Below are 18,392 nucleotides of genomic sequence, written 5' to 3' on the forward strand. Positions count from 1 at the left end.
TGTTAAAAATCAGACCATATTTATGGAATGACCTACAGAAAACCCTAACAAGGTGGGAATAACAGGGCTCATTGCAAAAAATGTGGAAAGATTGAAACACAAAATGGATAGCAAAGATATTCGATCTATTCCAATGAACAAAGCTGGAGAATATTAAGAAGGGGAAGAAGGAAACACCATCCTTCCAGTGAAATATAATGACATTGAAACCATGGCAATACTCGATAGTGAGACATGCATAGCCATAGCACAAAAGCATAGTATGGGAACCCTGGGGGCAACTAGCCATTAGCAAAACTCGAATGAAATTGCAATTGGAAGATGGACATATTGAAGGACCCTTAGGACTGCTAGAAAAAGTGATAGTTAATTCCTGTGGGATTGAATATCAACACACTTTTGCCATAGTAGACTTTGGGAAGAAACTCAATTACGAAATCATATTGGGAAGACTCTTCATGCAACAGGTACAACTTATCCAAGATTGGGGAAACAACTATCTGTACTTGAAGCAAGTGGGATCTATAACAAGGGTTAATTTAAAAGATCACACTTACAGAGATGTCATGAAGACACCCATACAAGAGTTTGATTCAGCCTCTTTGACTGAAACTAATGTTCCTTCGTGGTTAAAGAAAGACACTCCTATTCGCATGTGCGGAGCTTCAGAAAATGGAAGCTTAAAAAGAGAAGAATGTACCTTAGAAAGGGTTTGCACAGACGAAGCTTATGTACCTTAACCCTTTCCAGAACATTTGTCTGAGCCATTTGAGTGGACTCAAATTTTAGCGACAATGGATGTATGTGTGAATACGTCTATGTCTACTCAATTTTGTATTGAGGATGGCTATGACATAAATCCCATCCAAATGATTTCAACCCTCCACATTGAAGATGAGATTGACGAATCCAAGGACTTGATGAAAGCTCAACAAGTCTTTTCAGACCTCTACTATGATGCAACAGATGAGTTAGAAGAACACTCAGCTGCAGAATATTTGGGGTCAGAAAAAGAACATGTAAGAGCTAAGCTACTCCTAAAAGGAGAGGCGGAATTTTTTTTTGACTTTTCTAACCAGAAATTGAGAAGACCAAAATGGTATAGACAAAAAAGAGACACCAAAAACGTGAAAACAAGACATATGCCATCAGTCTCCAGTAGAACTCAGTTCCTAATGCAGATGGATGCACATGTCAAGGACAAAATCATTGGTAGATATCCTTCAAATGAAAATCCCAAAATGGCAAAAACATTGAAAAAAACAAGGAAGGATACTCAAGCAAAGCCAAACAAACAGGACAAGGAGCCAACCATGACACGAGTTGAGCGGAAAAAGAAATATCAAGAGTTGAAAAAAGCTCTAAAGGAGATATATACAACCAAAATGGAAACCACAAAAGTGGATGGTAAAGATGGAATGAGTGCTCCATCCCATTACAAAAAATATACTCTCCAAGACAGAAAAATCATAGTAGAACAACCTGTTAGAGAACTACAAAAACAAGGTGAGTCCTATGAAGGGCCTAAAAATGCGAAAAAGATAGATTTCGCTGAACCAGGAGAAGAACCTAGGCCTACCTACATTGAAAATGACCAAACAAAAGAAGAAGAAGAGCGTTTACTAGGCTTACTAAAGGAATACCGAGATATCTTCGCTTGGTCTTACAAGGATCTCAAGGGTGTTGATCCATAAATCTGTCAATGTACCATACCTATGAGAGATGATGTGAAACCAAGTAGACAAAGGCCATAAAAATACAATGAAACATTTGACAGGAAGATCAAAGAAGAGATTGAGAAACTAAAGGAATCTGAATTCATTTATGAAATTGAACACACAGATTGGGTGTTTCCAATTGTGGTCGTACCTAAGAAGAATGGAAAATTACAAGTGTGTGTCAACCTCAAGAAAGTGAATGCAGCTACCACTAGAAACATCTTTCCTCTTCCAATCACTGAGCATGTGTTAGAATGAGTTGCAAAAAAAGAATCTTAAAGCTTCTTAGATGGATTTTCGGGATACAATCAACTTTTGGTTGACCCAAAAGATCATCATCAAACTGCTTTTGCAACGAAATAGGGTATTTTTGCCTATTGGGTTATGCCCTTTGGGTTATGCCCTTTGGGTTAACTAATGCTCCTGATACATTTCTGAGATTGATGAGTCATGCTTTTTAAAGAATATCTAAGGAAATTCTTGGAAGTATATATGGATGATCTATGCGTACATTCATCAATCCGAGTTGATCATTTTGAACACCTCAAAAAGATATTAAAAAAATGTAGACTTTATAGGATTTGCTTAAATCCTGAGAAGTGTACATTCATGGGTGGACAAGAAAAAATTCTTGGACATATAGTGCCTAAAAATGGCATAGCTAATGATATGGATAAAATTCATGTTATTGCTGATCTCCCTAGACCAACAACAGTCAAGGGGGTTCAAGCCTTCATGGGACATTGTGGATATTATAGACGGTTTATTTACATGTGTGCTATAATTGTAAAACCCATGTAGAGCTTGATTACACACTTTGAATGGACTGATGAGTGTGAAGAATCCTTCATGAAGCTTAAGCAAGCTCTCACCTCAGCTCCAATATTGCAAGCACAAGAGTAGAATAAGATATTCCACATACATGTAGATGCTTCAGATTTTGCCACAGGGTGTATACTAGCTCAACCAGGAGACATGAAAATTGATTTTCCTATTTCCTTGGATTTTCTTAATTATTTTGTATTTTCACTTTGATTTTTTAGCGCATTTTGTTATTTTCTTTGATTTTTCCAATAAACAGGTCAAAAAAATTAATAATAATTAGCAACGGAGCTCATATGAAAAAACTAAAGACACGGTGGTGATCAGAAAGACAAGGCGGACAAGCACAAAAAATTTCAATCAAATTCGTAGATGGAAGTGAGAAGCCTAAATTGGGTAGCCATACCTACTTTTGTAGAATTCTTGCAGAATGAGCTACAGGGATCCGATTGGGAAATTTTTTGAGTCTAACATAGATTTCACAGCCTAGTAGGACTAACACGGGAATATGGGAAAAATTGGTTTGGGAAGTCCGAGTATAGATACCCAAGGTAGGCTAAAATCACCCATTTTCACTTGTTGCCTTTGGAGAGAGAGCGTTTTGACTTCTCCGCACGTACTTTCTGGAGTCTACAGTTGTCCGTTTTTAGTGCTGTCGCACACAAGACATGAGGGGTAAGTTCTTTACTCATCAATGATCCATTTTTTACGGCAGGTAGCTAGTATAAACCCCTAGAAAAAACCCTAGAATCCGAGCAATGTACGAAGACCTACGACCAAAAATCAACCATAGCGGCTTGTTAGCTCAACCAAATCGGATGAGATTTGAAGTGTAGCATGTCCCAACATATTAGAACACTTCTATATCAACAGTTGACCATCCAACAAAGGTCAAGGGGGCCCCAAGTGCTACCATATACATGTGGTAGTTATGTGTGTGAACACACTAGGACCGTTGGGGAATTTTTTCCCTCTTTAGGAGGTTTTTTTCTCCGAGCATTGTATATGCACCAATCACTCTAGGGCTATCTATCTTTCCATTGCACACTAAGTAACACACTCTCTATTGTCTGCCTTGAGCTTCCTTTGTCTTCTCCAAGCTGTGTGCATTTCTCTGCAACCCTAATTCTAACAATTGGTATCAGAGCAGGTTGTGTCCTCCTGGGCTTAGTCATAAGATGCTCTAGCACACGCCTGCTCACTTTCTCCGATTTCAGTGAGCCTTGGGAAGCGTTCGTAGGTCGACAAAAAATTTGTACTAGCTCATAGAGCTAAGTCTGCTTAGATTTTTGATTCGGGCTCATTTCGACCTCCGTTTCCACTACAGGCTATTTCATCATTTTGTGCAGAATTATGTCAGTGGCGTTTTCTGCATAGCAGGTGCCTTACAGTTTTCTATGGTTTGTGCTATATAGCACGTGTTGTTCCCGCTCCGTTTCTCCTATTTTTGGGTAGTTTTCACATCAGGTGCAACATTTACCATGGCTGACAACAACATAGATGTGTTCAAGATGTTTGCTGCTAAGGACAGGTTGGATTGGGGACAATTACTCTATGTGGGCTTACATGATGCAACATGTTCTTGTGTCAAAGGGCGTCTGGAATATTGTGCAGGGCATTGATGTACGTCCTAGTTATGAGGATGCAAGCGATGTTGAGGATGTTGCAGGTCATGCTGCAAGGATTGCTGCTATTAGAGTAAAGGATGCACACGCTCATGCATTGATTGCATTGTTTGTGAAGTACACTATTGTTCCTCACATCCGTTCAACAAAATCTGCAAAACAGGCTTGGGATATTCTAGTAGGTCTTTATGCAAGCCGCAATGAGACTAAAATTGCTTTGCTGCGTAAAGAGCTGGAATCGAATATTATGCATGAGGAAGATGATATGGACACTTTCCTTGTTGGTGTCAAGGATATCAAGGAGCAACTTATTTCTGCAGGTGAAGTCATTTCAGACAGTTCCCTTGTGCAGACTGTTCTTGATGCCTTACTAGATTCCTACCAGACTTTTGCTAGTACTTGGAGACTGATGACCCAAGGAAATCCTGAAGTTGTCAAGTTTGATGCATTATGCACATTGCTGTTGCAAGAGTTACTTTCAAGAAAAAACAGGACTAGGCAGCGTGCAGTTGAACAGGCTTTTATTGCTTCTCAAAGAAATGGTGGAAAGAGAAATGCAGCCACTTCATATGGTTCTGCTGTGAGTGGCAAAAATTCTGTTCCTAATGCTTCTGCTGGTAGCACTTCGTCTGGAAATTCTGGTGATAAGGGCAAAAAGAAGATGCGTTTCCATTATTGTAAATATAATGATCACTTAATCAAGCAGTGTCCTAAGTTGAAGGCCAAAGAGGCTAAGAAGAAAGAGGGTGGTTCCACTACAAATGTTGGTTTCACTACAAATGCAGCCATTGTTGAGTCTTCTGTAAAAGTAGACTGTAATGCTAATGTTGATGCAGAATTGGATTTTAGCGCAGAGTGCACTTACAATCATGTTGTCCATGACGCATGCTTGTCAGTTGTTGCAGATTCACATGTGTGGTATTTCGACAGTGGTTCTACAAAGCACATTACCTCACATCGTGAATTGTTCACCTCTCTCGAGCCTGTCCCTCATGGAAATTCAGTCACTTATGCTTACAATGCCTCTTATGCGGTTCAGGGAGTTGGAAAGATTGTGCTTACTGCTGCAAATGGTAGTTCTTTCACACTTGTTGATGCACTTTATGTACTTGGGATCAAGAAGAATCTTTTTTCTATATCCACACTTGCTAGACTTGGACTTGTAGTCAAATTTGTGGATGACAGATGTACAGTTCATAATCTCAGTTTTGGTGATGAAATTGTTGCATCTGGGCTGTATAAGCTCACTTTGTATGAAAAGTGTGGACAAAATTTTGCAAATGTAGTTGCAGATTCAAGGGCTATTTCAGATGCAAAACTTTGGCAATGCATGTTTTGGTCATTTGAATTTTGCCAGTTTGCTGTGTTTGCAAAAATCTGATATGGTTGCTTCTTTGACGCCTCTTGAATCACCTGTCAAACATGTTTGTGAAGGCTCTATTTTGGGTAAGATGCAATGTTCTAAGTTTCCAATGGATGGTTCAGTTCGGGCCACATGCAGGTTGCAGCTTGTGCATAGTGATGTTTGTGGGCCCATGCAAACTCCGCCCTTGGGCAATTACCTATACTTTGTGACTTCCATTGATGATTACTCTAGGCATGCATGGGTATTTCTGCTTAAAGAGAAGTCCTAAGTTTTTATGTGCATCTCATCGAGATCACTTCATTAGGAGTGACACTCTAGTGAGTTTCCATGCCTCATCCTGGTCGCTTCCCTTGTATTGATAAATATGTTGATGCTTGAGAGCTATGCTATGGACGTCCGTCGCGGCGACCCGTAAACATTGGCGCCACTGTCGGGGAATGCACCTTAGGTGATGAGTGATCGAGTGCGCAGTTAGATTTTTAAAAAAGAAGATCAACCCAAAAATCCATTTTTTACACCTCAGTTAGGTTGCTAGACAAGGGTTTAGAGCTTAGTGGAGTCTAGAGTTAGTGAACCGGCTAGATCCTCTCTTAGGAGATTTAGGGAGCTGTGAGTGAGAGTGTTCAAAAAAATTTTGCTCTTCAATTTCTCTAATTCGATTGAGTACTGAAATCTCACCCGAAATCTGGCGTGTTTGTTTTGTTGATTCATTTCCTTATGTTCTTTCATTTCTGTACTTAGGAGTAGGATAAGCAAATCACATTCCAATCAGATTTGGGGCAAAAGTTAGTGTCGAGAAACCAAAAAACCATAACTTTGGCAAAAAAGGCCATAAGACTCTGAAATTTTGAAAATGTGACCAAATAGAGCTGAAATTGATTCAAATCACAAAGTGGTAGCACCAAACACTGGGAAATACTTGTCAGAGGGAGCAGACCAAATTTCATCAGATTTTGCCCAGGTACTACGATCGCAATCGGTGTACCTAAGTGCCAGATTTTGACCAGATTTGTTGTGCGCCTTCCTCATAAGTTTCTAAACAAGTTTGTCTAAAGCAACAACACCCAAAAACATCAAAAATCAAGGAAATTACGCCACTTGGATAAAACTATCCTGACAGACCCAGAAAGTGAAAAAATCTTGGCTTTTGATGATCCAAATGCAAAAAGACTTGGGAGATAGCTCTAAAACATCATTGTCTATAAGCATGTCAAGTTTCGTCTAATTTGGGCTCAGAACTACGATCGCGATCGGTGTATCTAAGTGCCAAATGTTGACCAGATTTCATCTGTGGAATCCTCAGGTGTATACAAACATAAAAGTCTAAAGGACCTAGAGCCAGAAACCTCAAAATACCTGTCAAACCATCTGAATATAGATCCAAGTCAAAAATTGCTAAACTGACATAGAAATTGACTTTCAGTAGACCAAAACACATCAAAACTGGGAAGAAACCATACAGAGGGATGGCCTGTACATAGGACAACCCTAGATAGATTCCAAATCCCAAGTCAAGCACCAAAATCAGATCAAAGTGACATATTCTGGAAAGCAGACACTTCCAACTAAGAACTGGTAAAAGCTTGTCTTTTTAGAGTCCGAAGACAAAAGTATCAGAGAGGTAGCCTTAAAATAGCCTAGTGAACATGCTGGTGAAGTTTGGTCTAATTTGGGCTCAGAACTACGATCGCGATCGGTGTACCTCTGGCTCCGATCTAACTCATTTTTGACCTGTTCATAGACCTAGACTATTTAAGATATCAGGAGTTGTCAAAACTCAAATTGGACATACTGTCAGTAATCTGCAAGCAAAATTGTGTTGAAGTCATTGTGAAAGTGTTGAATCTGCTGATAGTTGGAATGATACAGTGATCTCATAGCCATCAAGTGTATTCATTTGTAGAGACCGATCAAGTAACAATCCATACAGTCGCAGGAGTTGGAAGATCACTCCATCTCCAGGTAAGAGATTTGGATTCAGTCAGTAAATCCCACTTTCTTCATGTTTTTGAGATCAAGAAAACAAATCAACATCCGAAATTGAAATTTAGCGGATCAAGCAAGTGTTTTATCAACGGAGGAGAGTGTAAACCAAGGTGTAGTACGACCGTTAGAGCCGATCCTTGAAGAAGGCATCTCCGATACTTCTTCAGAGAGATCTTACAAGTATTTCATAGAACACTTGGGACAATTAAAACTAAGCCATCAGACCTCTCAGCCACAATGAATCTATTATTCATCAAGTATCAATATGACAACAAGCAAGGTGCCAAGATATACAAAGATGGTATGGACCGCTACTGTGTGAAAATAGAAGATAGACCAAGTGAGTTCAAGGACTTAGTGCCTGTGAGCTATAGCAGAGATAGGACCTAGATGATGAGGGTATCATGTACTTGGTAGTCCTGAATCCTAACATTGTAGACAAGTGGGGATTGATGGGCACGAAAGCGAAAATAGATGAGGAACATGAGGAAAAGGCACCAACAATGAGCTTACCTAATGTGAGGTTAAGGCGAGAAAATGAAACTTTGAGAGTCAACACGGATAATGTCTACTTGGGGTTATACAAGTATAATAATGGAGAGAAAGATCTCTATTATAGATACGAGGAACCCTATGTACCCTATGTTGGAGAGATGACTGAGTGGAAAAGACTTTATTTCTTCACCTATACAGAGGGAGCAAAAACGAAAATTTTCGCATACGACAATTATGGAAGACGATACACAGCAATCAATAAAAAGGAGTTGGAAGGATATACGTACTTTGGGGGAACACTTCACCAGTATTATTTCACTCCAAGACCACTTAGACCAGCACCTACAACTGTCATGTCAGACCCGATGACAACAGGTGGAGAGAGGACTCATGTAGTTGATTCTTTCAGTCGACCTCATTATTCTATGCCAAGCCCCATGGGGAAGTTACATTCCAGAGAATCAATGGCTACGAATCGAGGTAGTGGTAGTAGGTCCGACATTTGCAGCCACACCATCACATTTGCCTCCTAGTAGTAGATTCGGGGCAGGGGAGCCAACGAGAGCAACCCACGACATCCATGATGCACGAGAATGATTAAGTCGAGACACAGTGTCGTGCAATGGCATGTTCATAATGTGAAATTAAATTATCTATCTCACTCTTAATGTTTATGATGTGTGGGACCAAATGCTACAATGTACATAGTGTGATATATGCGAAAATGAATGTCACGGTTGCAGTCGTGTACATACCTTACCGGGCAGGCGTAGCCCTACACGTGGTACCATGGAATGCTTTTTCACATAAATATTTGCCTAATTTGATTTAGGAATGTACAAATGTCAAGTGTTTCGAAGTGGCACGCTCGTTTTGCCTAGAAACTTCAATGTGGGCAATCTCGGCCAAAAATAGCAGGTTTCGTGCGTTGGTGTTAAAGACGTGTCCAAAGTGCTTACCAAGTCGGAAAATGAGGTTCAACATGAAATCTGAGCCCAATGGGACTTTTCCACAATTTTAGGGATTTTTCCCAGCTTGTTTGGGCTTTTACAGGCAAAAAGTGACATTTTTGGGCGGAAAATGGCTAAAAATGGCCTAAAAATGCTCAAAAATAACCTAGAAAATGCTCAAAATAGCTCAAAATTCCACATCAACGATGCTGGAGTTGTTTCTCAAGTTGTGTGGGAATTTGTAGAGCCAAGAATGAGCTCATTTGGGCACATGAGCACGGAAATACAACCATTCCTCTACAGGGTGCTAGTGCAGTCCTGTGCTGCTTCCACTACATGGTTGAGCCTGTGAGGCCTCCAATTAGGGTTTCCCCTCCTCAAATAACTACTTGGGCTTCTCCAATGAAGTACTGAAGCTTCCATGAAATGGTGACGACGAAGAGTCGAAGCGTAAATTTAGGGTTTTTAACAAGTCGAATGAGCACTGCATCTGTGCAATTGGGAGCGAGGCTACACCTAATCTTCACACACACAAGAGTTTTGAGTTAGTATTGGTTCTTTTTCAAAGTGGAGATTTCATGGCTGGAGTTTTGTTCTTTTTTAGTGTGTTTTTGGCTTCAAATCGTCTATGCCTTGCTTGATTTTGCAACGAATCCTCACAGTCAGAGGCCCGGCACTTTCCTAGTCACAGTGAGCACTTCTTGACACGTTTTTGGTGAACCCGATGCGAAGTAGGCTAGGGTGAGGGTTCAAAATATTCATTGAAGGTCTCAAATAAAGTTTTAAAGTTATGGAGCAACAAGAGCAACAGGGGGTTCGGTTTGATCCAGCCACTATGCAAATGTTTCAAGCTTTTGCAGTGTTTATGCAGCAGCAGCAAGCTGTAGAAAGGAGGGAGCTCTCCTCAACCAAAGCGCTTCAATATGTGGTGAATAAATTGGACCAATTTAAAGGCAAATATGTAACAAATTATCTTTGTGGATATGTAAAGGAGATGGAGCTTCATCGAGTGCCCAAAGCAGAGATGGTGCAAAGTTTTGAACTTGCTGTGGTTCCTGAGATCAGAGAGCATGTAAGGGGAATTAGAGATGAGCATGGGGCAACTTGGGAAGCATTCAAATCAGCCTTGAAGGAAGAGTATTTCATGGAAGACTCTAAAAGGGTAACAAAGAGGACTTTCTTAGAGTGGGTAGTTTGGCCAAAAGAGGGGCTCTCACCTACCGAACTGCTAAGGGAATTCGAACGCCGTTATGAACAACTTTCAAGAACTGAAAAGGTTAATCTAAACTCGGAGAAGACAGAGCTCTTTTTGCAAGCCACAGGTAAAGATATTCAAGAGAAGTTAGAGTTACTACTTGAGGATAAGGATGCGGAACAGGGTTTGAAGACTGATTGGAATGAGGTCGAAGACGCCATTTCACTGCTAGCTAAGCGACAACGACGAAGAGATAAGATGATAGTCAACCCTACTCAATCCCCAAGTGTTCCTGAGAGTCCTATAAAGCCTGTGATTGTGGTTCCAAAGAGTGACAAATCCATCCTAGATGATATTGTCAAAGGAATGCAAGAGCTCAAGTTAAAGCTTACAAGGCTAGATGAAAAGGGGCAACCATCAGGACAATCTACAAGGCAAAGGCCTCAAAACAGAGAAGGCTTTGTAAATAGATGCATATGGTGCGATAGTACTGACCATGGAAGGAGGGATTGTGAAAGTTTTAAAGACGCTTTGACAAAGGAGCTTGTTTTCTTTAAAGATGGAAAAATTCACTTAAGTGAAACAGGTAAGCTCTTGGGAACAAACTTTGGCAAAGGCGGGATAAAGAAACTAGTTGAGGACATGGCTACTAGCCATGCCATCTTAATGGTTCAGGCACCCACCTATGGGTTGAAGGTGGATCCTATTAGAAGAAAAGAAACAATCAAGTTTGGAGAAGAGGAATCTAATGGCATTGGAGAGCTATGGCCATGCGCTATAGAGTCTGCTATGAAGGGTAAAATGACTACAGAGGTTTTACATGAAGCTAGAGATTGCATTCGGCTTGAAACAGGTTGGAATGACCCTGTGGACTCTTTGTCAATGCATGCATATATTGCCAAATGTCAAGAAAATGAAGCCATTGTTGAAGAGAAACGTAGGCGCGAGAATGGGGATGAAGGGACTTCAAAGCGGGCAACGAGGAGTGGAGGTAGAAATGACACATTGCCTCCTAGATCACCTTCCCCGCAACAAATGCCTGTCCCTGAAGTGCCTATGCAAGAAGCCTCTAAAGACAAGAAGAAGGATGCAACAAAATCCAAAGCAAAGGGTCCGGCCTACAAACTCCAATCCGATATAGAGGCAACAACGGATCTCAAAAAGGTTTTGGAAGAGAGGATTCTAAACATTAAGGTGGAATTTACCTTGGGTGAGGTCCTTGGTATAGCAAAGCGGGAATTCCACGAAGAACTAATTGATATCATAAAGAGGAAGCGGAAGTCTCTTACTGAATCTATCCATGTACAGGGTGAAGCAGAGACTTGAAATGCACAGGGTGTACAGGTCTATGGCAAACAAGGTGATGAAGCTATTGTTGGATGCTACAAGTCTAGGGGAGAAGTAAAACACGTTCGCTTCTTGGATGATGAAGATGAAGTGGAGACCACTCACAAGAGCTACTACTTGAATAGTCAGTGGGCAAGAGCAACTACTGAGACGCTGGTAAAAGTGGGAGACTTGGAAGAGCCATACATTGCATTGATAGATCATGGGTCAGAAATTAACCTCATGTCAAAGAGTCTTTATCAAAAAGGAAAATGGCCAATTGATATAAATCATGGATGGATGATTCGTGCAGCAAACAACTCATCAGAGGAGCTGTACGGAGCTTGTCCAAATGTTAAGGTGACTATAGGGGATGTTAAAGATGACCAAAATTTCTTTGTACAGAAGATGTCTACATATCCTCTTATCCTTGGGCAGCCATACATCACTGCTACTGGCATGGACACCAAGGTGATGGATGATGGGTCAGCTTATGCAAGAATAAGGAGCACGGATGGGAAGCGTGCAGTACAGTTCCTTACTGTTTGTGTGGACCATGAAAGGAATCGTGAAAGTCTTAGAGAGCAACCCTTGCCAAAGACGAACAAAGAAATCAAGGACTACAGGGATATGAGGGGTTTTGGCCATGTACCATTGTAGAGCAATATTGCAGTGGTACAAGAAGAGAAAGGTTCTCGCATGATGTATATGAAAAGGATACATTTTCTACAGGTTTTGTAGGATTATCAGACTATGGATCTGTTGCTTTTACAGAGTGTGAGGACTTAAAGCGGAGTGAACAACAACATGTAAATAGTGTACAAAGATGTTTGAAGATGAATGGTTTGCTAGAAGATGAAGAATGCATTGCAAGTGTGTTTGATGAGTGTTCTTTTGTGGATACTATGCAAGATTTGGAGTCTTTAATGGATTTCAATTTGCATATGGGAAGTGAGGTTGTGAAAGTATGCTCAATAGAAATGTACAAGGTCATTGAGGATTTCAAAAACTCTCAAAGTGTTGATGCACGAGTGGAGACCAAGTATAAGTCCGTGGCAAAGAAAGTGAAACCAGTGGCATTACCTCTACCAAAAGACTGCACAAATAAGATGGAACAAGCTGCTTTGCAACCTAGCCTTTGTGACCCAAGCAAGATTGGACACAAGTTCACAAAGGATTCTTTGAAAGAGTTAAAGGTTGGTTGCAAGGACAGTTTGACAAAAGCTGAAAAGATATGCTTTGAAGACATGCTTGCCAAACATGGAAAAGCTTTTGCATTTGAGCCTTATGAGATAGGGTGTGTTGATCCATCCACTGTTGCTCCTATGGTGATCTTCACTATCCCTCATGTACCTTGGAACTTGAGACCTATTCCTATTCCAAAGGCTCATTTGCCAAAACTCATTGAGTTGCTTAATGAAAAGATCAAGATGGGTATCTTGGAGCCTTCTTGTGCTACTTATTCAAACAAGTGGTTCACTGTTCCGAAGAAAAATGGTTCTTTACGCTTTATTCAGGATATGCAACCTGTAAATAAGGTGACAATAAAAAATGTGGGTATAGGGCCAATTGTCGATGAGTTTGCAGAGGCATTTGCAGGGAGGTCAATATATTCTATGGGAGATTTGTACTCAGGGTATGATCAGTTCCAACTAGAAATGGAAAGCAGGGACCTGACTACCATGAGGACACCCTTGGGTTTAGTAAGGATGTGCACCTTACCTCAGGGGGAAACTAATTCAGTTTCACATATCACTACAACAAAAAAAGGTGTTATCGACGCAGATATCGACGCGGAGCGTCGCTATGTACATCGCTATCCGTGTCGCTGAGAAACCAGTCGCTATTTGCGATGCAGGTATAGACGTATATAGAGACGTGGATAGCGACGCGTATAGCGATGCGCATAGTGACGGACATAGCGACGACCATAGCAGAAAATTTTTCTCTTGGGCAGAGGGCAGGTAGCCTGGCCTGTGCCCAGTTAAAAGATGGACACAGCCACAGCCAGACTTCCTGCCTCCGCCCAAGATAGCGAGTAGCACCAAAATATCAACCATGCTCCCGCGCGCAAAAATTTTGGCAGAATTCCCTTTGTTTTTACATATACTTTTCAAAAAAAACCATATCATGTATACGCATCCTACATGCTATCCATGTAGGATCTCACATGAGATTTAAGGCCAATGAAAGACAACTATACCAATTGAAAACATAGCCATAACTTAAAAGCATAACCATAACGAACCATAACCATAACTTAAAACCATAAATTAAAACCATAACTTAAAACCATAACCGGCTATAACCACTTTGATCAAAACCATAATGCAGATAACCATAACCATAAACAAAATTAACAATAACCATAAACATAACCAGAAAGAGAAACAATAATTGTCTATACAATGACAATGACAATAATCATAACCATAAGGGAAACAATAACTATCTCAACACTAATTGTTTGTACAAAAAAGAGACACAGAAGCGTGTCTGTGTCTCACAAAGCATATAGATGAAATATGGTCCACTAATGACTAGGCGTCGCAGCCTGCACATAGGACAACTCACAGAATTAGTATTGATATTACTTCACATATACTGACTTAATTAAATCAACTCACACATATTAACGTCTCACCTCAAGCGTTCAGCGAGACTGTAAGGCCTCCCAGTCTACAGGCTCTCTTGAAGCTTCAAGATCATTCAGTACTTCATAGATACCTCTGCGATATCCATCTGACTCCTCCTCGTGTGATGGAGCTCGATACATCGCAAGATTCTACGTTTATACAAAAATCAAAGTAATAAGAATACATGATTTATCACGTTTTAAAATACGCCATAGTTAAGATTGGATTAGAAACTCACAAACTCATAGCGAAAGGTGTCGAAGCCTCCGCTGCCAAGATCAGATGTCCCCCTAGTAATCTGTCGTACGTGCGCGGCCTCATGCTGCTGTCTGAACCGCGTGGCCGCTTTCCGCTCATCCTCTCTGATCTGCAGCCACGTCTTGTGTGGGATGCCCGAAGGCTTCGGTGAGCTGGTCCTGAAAGCCTTCCGAGCTGCATCTCGTTGATGTTTGATGGTGTCCCGTGCAACACCCTTGATCCACCGTTGATACTCTCTCATGATGGTCTCCACTATGTAAGTGACTTTTTCCTTTTCTTGTTGATCCCAAGACGTCAGAATGCTGGTCGAAAACTGCAGCTCCACGAGCTGGCGAATCCGCTGTCGCATCTTAGTCCCGACTCTATCCATGTCAACAGAACCATCTCCCCGTACAGTATAGATCTTGGAGGCACTAGGATCGTGTGTCCCCCAAGGTGTCCGAGGTGTGTCGAGAGGTGTGGCTGGGTAAGACTGGGGTCGTGAGCGAGGAGGGATCGAAGCATCTGTGGACCCTCCTCCATAGCAACCACCACCTCCACCTGACGATCGCCGAGATCGACGAGTGCGCCTGTGTTGTGGAGATGAGGACGTACCCGCCTCTATCCCACCCCTAGGTGTCGAAGCCGCCGTGATGGGAGAAGAAGGTGTCGTACCCATAGGCGTCCTGAACCCCGTAGGCATCCCCCCCCTAGGCGTCGGACCCTCGGGTGTGAAGCCCGGAGGCATAGTAACCGTGCCTCTGGCTACCCAGTACTGAGAAGCCTCTGCCATCTGACCAGGCGACATCCGTGTAACGAAGCCCATGAATGCATCTGCACTCATGGAAGCGGGATCTGGAATCTCGTCTGCCATACTAAAGTCCTGCACAAAGAAAGTAAAATAAAGCGTCAGAACACAGTTGTTTAAATTAACTTTAAGCTTAATTTGAAGTCAAAGTCTTCACACAAACACTTACAAGCCTAGGCCTCGACGAGTGAGGCATCATCGATAAGATCTTGCACCGTATCATCCTCTATCTCTAATTGCAAACATAACTCTACCCCAACTCGTTCTGGCAGATTGTCTTCATCCATTGCATCTTCATCTATAAGTGTCAATTTTGGCTCGTCTGCATCATCCCTCGTATATCTGTCAGATTTCTCTGCCATACCTTCGTCCATCTCATCTAATGTCACAGTAGTATGCACGTCGTCTGATTGACTTTCCTCCAGGAGATCTTGCCCTTCAAATACTTGTTTATTTCTTGGAGCAACCTGAACCACAAACCACCATTTTCCCTCTCAAGGGTCCGATACAAAGACCACTTTCTCGCAATGTTCGGGGAGAGCAAATGTGTCGCTTGCATCTGTCCAAGTCCTTGTAGAATCTATTTGCACAAGTTTGTTTCCATCTCTGCGTACCGTTGCATTGCGACCAAAAGTAATCACCTTGAACCACTTCACATCCAACAAAAACATCTCAAACCGCCTGAAGCTTACTTTCAGGATATCTGAGACCAGACCACAGTAATCCAGGTTACTAGTGCTCTCATTCGTGTCTCTAGCACTGGCCCTGCTCTTTTTCATGAAACTAACCATTATCCCACTGTCAAACGTGTTTCTTCTACTATCAATTTGTTGTGTTCTGAAATGATGAGTGGCATAAAATGGTAACTATCTTTTTGCAACATTTGTCAGCCTACTCAACGTCCTCTTCCTCATATGTGTATATATTTTTCTATGCTATTAAGATTCCCCCTCTTCGTTTAACCTTTGTGGCGACACATACATTATACTCTTCCCAAAACTGTCACCTTAGTCATATATTTATATTACCACCCTTTTCTTTTTTGCTTTGTAAATAGAATAATCATACAATAACCAACTATATACCCCCAAACTTTCTTACCTCTTGTGAATTAGTAGTAGAAAAATAATATATCCATCTTCCACCCCATATAGATAAATTCCCATGGAGATCAACTCTCCACTTGTCTTTACCAAAGATTATGGTCCCTCTCTACAAGTCTTCTATGCCCCCTACATAGGTGGTCCAATATCTCTTAAGAATATACATATGGTTTCTCTCCTTTCAAAAAAACTCCAATTGTATATTCTTTTCACAAGAAAATAATATTGGGCCCTCCTCTATTTTTTTAAGCATCATAGCCTTTTGAAAAAGCATGATTCCCCTTGGATGCATACAAGCAAAGGGCCCATACAAGAAGACTTGGAAGCAAAAGGTTCCCTAGCCTAGTGTGGACCTTCCAAACGGAGTTCCTTGGTGCATGGGCGTGAAGAATAGTAAAAATTCATATCAAACATGTTGAGAAGGTCAATTTTTCCTTTTGAAGCATGTCATTCCGAGCTACAAGTCAAAATAGTGTAAATCTGTCAGATTCGCAGCAAAAGGGAACTATAAATCAAGTAAATCAAGAGGGTGAGATCTTATTTTTCCCCTACTCATCTTCTAGAAGAGCAATGAGTGTTCAAGGTCACTTGCATGTGATGGGTCCAACCTAAAGATGCTTTCTAAATGCCAAGAAAGACAAGTTGAGATACCCCGCAGGAGCCACCCGTAGGGCCTTATGGTGGGGCCCACCTACATTATGCACCCCTATGGAGCCTTCACGGTCTAAAATGATATTTTTGGTGAATAAATAGTCCCTTTTATATCCAATATTCAATGAGTGGTCAAAGGACACTTAATTAGGTCTAATCACTTACTCTAATTAAGTGTAGCATAATCCCACTCCTACACAACTATAAATAGCCCCCCTTGGAGAGACTCCAGGACACACACCTATATTTTCAACTTCATGTTGTTTCTTGATCAATAGTAGAGAAAACTCCAACTCTCCCTCTTTCACATCCTCCCTCCTAACGCTCCTCTTTGGAGGAAGTGCAACTCTATTTTCCACTCTTTCCATTCTACAATCTCTTACTCCATCAACCCAAAAAATCATTTGTAGCACCTCAATAACTTGTAAATACATCATGATCTCTCGCATGGTTATGTTAAGGATCATGAAATCATCTTCAAAACTTTCAAGCGTCGCAATTCGTGATGGTTAGCCAACGTCTGTCCTCCCCTTAAAAGGTGTGCGAGCATTCAAGTAAGTGCTCTATTCTCAATTGCACTTGTGTGTTTGAGAGGCAAGTCTTGTGTGCATGATTTTTTGATGAGTGCTTGAGAGAGGAACAGTTTGGATGTATTATGGGTATTCTTATGGGGAGAAGGTGAATGCTATTCCACAAATTGCATATTTCATTTTGATGCACGGCATTGGGTTGCATAATCGTTGATGGTGTTCAAGTGTCCAAAGTGTATATAGAGTAAGGGGGTTTTCAAAGTGTGTTGCTTGAGTGGTTGAGTGCAAGTGTTATTTTGATTGGTTTCCTTCTCCACTCCCAAAAGAAGGTGGTGCCTCAAGTAGTGTACGTACCTCTTTATGAACATTTTGTGAGGGTAGGCCCATTGGTTTGGGTTTAGAGGCCCCATTTCAAAAAGCTCGCCCTCATAAAGTGGTGCCCCCACTGAGGAACATATTTCCAAGTTACGTTCAAATTTTTTAGTGATGAACAATGGAGTTCCCATCTATCCATTTCATTTTGCACAACACATTAGAGTAAATGTTCACATAGATAGAAAAGTCTTTTTCCAGCAACGCATTGTTTTTATGTTTGGTGCAGAAAGACTTAGAGAAATACTGGCATCACCCAATCCAATTATACTTCCAATCATCAATTATGAAACTTCTTTTGATGTTCATGTTTTCATTTTGTTTTAAAGGCAGGAACAAGGAGTGGTGAAGGGGTGCTCAAGGGCCATATCAAGGAACGAGGTCTTCAAACCAACAACAAGGAGTATCACATGAATCACGATCAAAACAATGAACCTTTTAGGCCTATTGCTCGGAAATCCATTCATATAATCATTGCAACTAAGTTTAGGTTTCAATCTATCATAAGGAGGATATTTGGATCCACTCGCCTCAATGAAATCAATGCTTCAATTAATCCATTTATTCTACCT

The 18,392-nt window shown here is 41.1% G+C and overlaps 1 pseudogene; it reads left to right on the forward strand.

The window, feature by feature from the left end:
- Positions 1-11,942: 11,942 nt before the first annotated feature.
- The window catches only part of LOC147421305 (uncharacterized), a 60,232-nt pseudogene continuing 53,782 nt past the window's right edge, over positions 11,943-18,392 (forward strand).

The sequence above is a fragment of the Adiantum capillus-veneris genome, chromosome 28 (assembly GCF_014529385.1).
Source record: "Adiantum capillus-veneris isolate H3 chromosome 28, ASM1452938v2, whole genome shotgun sequence".
In the NCBI taxonomy this organism is placed as follows: domain Eukaryota; kingdom Viridiplantae; phylum Streptophyta; class Polypodiopsida; order Polypodiales; family Pteridaceae; genus Adiantum; species Adiantum capillus-veneris.